We start from the raw sequence: 2727 nt of genomic DNA on the forward strand, positions 1-2727 counted from the left end.
AAATTTGAGGAGATAAATGCATTGGAGTACAATTTTGATGAGTAAATTTTAGCTGCTTTTTCTCTTAATGTCTAGTCGATTGATACTCGGTCATCTTTCTCTTAGTATTGGTTTGTTGTTTAAGGGGCTTCCTTTCATGTGACCTTGCATGATGCTTGGCTCTATACCTATCGTCCTATGTTAGGTTTTGTGAGACTAGGATATGATTATGTTTGTGATATTATTGGCATCAAGGATGTTCGTTTGCAGTTTTTTACTAGTACTTCATTTGTATTGCATGATGTATGCCATATGCCAACTTTGACTAAAATTCTTATCTCTACAGGACAATTAGATGATGTCAGGTATCATAAGGAATACAACCTTTTCCAATCAATAAACAACATCAACTAAAGTAACACTTTTAATCTAAATAAAAATAAGAAAATATAAAATAAATAACTCAAACCCGATTATCACAAGTTGGTATGATATGATTTACACCCTCAAGGCTATCTTATACATTCTTCACTGGGGTATTTTCCTCAAGTTCTCAAGAAGCACCATTCTAAACCATCTTCTTTTCTTCACGATATCTCTTAGGGGCCATAGTTTAAAGTAAATTTGATAGATCTTCAAAACAAAGCTAAATAGATTTCAATAGAGATTTCGTGTGGTTTTGGTGAAGAGAGAAAAAGCTTGGTGGATTTCAATAGAGCTTCCATGTGATGGAGGAGAAGAGAGGAAAAGTTGAATGAATTTGTGTAGAGCTTCTATACGTGTGGGAGAGGAGAGAAGCTTGGTGAATTTTGATATAACTTCCAGAGGTCAATTAATTTTGGTAGAGCTTCCACATACATGTGTAGAAGAGGAGAGAAGCTCGTTGGACTTCAACAGAGCTTTTGCACAATTGTGGAGAAAAGGAAAGAAGCTAGGCAAATTCTAACAGAGCTCCCACATAATTGTAGAAGAGAGTGAGAAAGCTAAGAGAGAGATCTTCTCTTTAGCTTCCCCACACATAGAAAGAAGCGTATCCTCCAAGAGAGTTGTATGTGTCCTTGAGGCTAGCCATGGGTTGTTTATGTAGACAAAGAGGAGGGGCTTGCCTTAAGCTTGAAGCAAGCTATTTTGAGTGCATTTTAAGTGGTTTAACTTGAATTAATGACTATCCATGTTTTTCAAATTTAGGATTTCAAAATTGCAAAAATGTGATCTTTTGGCACTTGTATGCATCTCACATGTAAAAATGATTGCACATTCGCGTTGACTAAACTTGAAACGGCCATAACATGTGATCCAAGACTAGAAATTTGGATCCATTTGAATCACTATGACCATGGTGATGAGCTCTACAATTCTACCACTTCATTTTACGTTTTTGAGAACTTTTAAAAATGTTAAAATTCAATTTTTATGATTTTTCATCAGAATTCCTTACCAATATTTCAAAAAAATAAATTAAGGCAATGTATCTTAAGGTACATAGATCAGCACATTACACCGATCTACACCTTTATGACTTAACCCTACGCTGCAATTTTAGGCATCAACTAACAAACCTTGTTCCCTGCAAGATACAAGCCACCATCCCTTCAAGGGATGTAGAAACCTAAATGTTTGGGCACTAGATCACACTTGTGTTAACTCATCCACAATTGACTCTTCTCACACCTCTTAAGCTTACTTGGAGCACATAACTTAGGGCACATAGGCTAACAACTCACAACACACCCTAGGCACATAGACACAAATCAACTTCACTTCAAGGAGTCAATCGACAAAGTTTCTACGTTCACTTTGCTAAACTCAAGGAACCTCTAGAACTTGAGCTTTCTAGGGCACATCTCTAAATTCACATAATGCTCTAAGGAGTGTGAACTGTAGTTGGGGAGACAAAACTTGTGTGAAATTAGAACTTGTGGGAAGTTTTAATTGGCCTTTTACAATACTTAATCTATATGTGGAATAGAGAATGTGGGACTAGCATGCAAGAGTCTATTCTTGAAGGGTTGCAAGCTTCAATCAAGGTACTACTTAAACTTAACAAACAATTCCTCCTTAGAAGGACTTAAAAATTGCTTCTCTCTTGGACCTAAATCAAGTGAAGTTTTACTCACTCAATTTGATCAAGACTTATTGACCTTGGCACCACTTGTGACCATTGAACAATTCCTCCTTAGAAGGTCTTAAAAATTGCTTCTCTCTTGGACCTAAATCAAGTGAAGTTTTACTCACTCAATTTGATCAAGACTTATTGACCTTGGCACCACTTGTGACCATTGAACAAGTTGAGTCCAAACAGTCTACAAATAAACTTGCATGCATTGATCTAATTGCTCATGAGTTGCACTAGAAACATGCAAAGAAATAAAAGGTAGGATTAGTGCTATCAAGAGAAGAATCATAAGAATCTCCCTCCACGAGAGGAAGTAACCAAGTTGGCAATAAACCACCAGACATGAACATTACAAGGATTGGTAGAGATGCAAGAATGCACACAAAGTTAATCGAAAATAGGAAAGGTCATGAACATGCATGGTCTAATAGACTGCCTCTAAAGGAAATCAAAAGGAAAATATACTAATTTATAGACTTGTGTTGATTAAATCAATATACTCACAAATATGAACCTAAGAAGGAAGCATTGACATATGCTAGATCTTCAAATAGCGAAAAGCACATACAAACTAAAGCTCACCAAGAGCAAAACTTATGTGCAAGGACTAAAGACTAAGGTACACCCCAAAG

Source organism: Lygodium microphyllum, chromosome 5 (genome assembly GCF_053477565.2).
Source record: "Lygodium microphyllum isolate KBCC chromosome 5, Lygodium_microphyllum_v1.1.10, whole genome shotgun sequence".
Taxonomy (NCBI): Eukaryota; Viridiplantae; Streptophyta; class Polypodiopsida; order Schizaeales; family Lygodiaceae; genus Lygodium; species Lygodium microphyllum.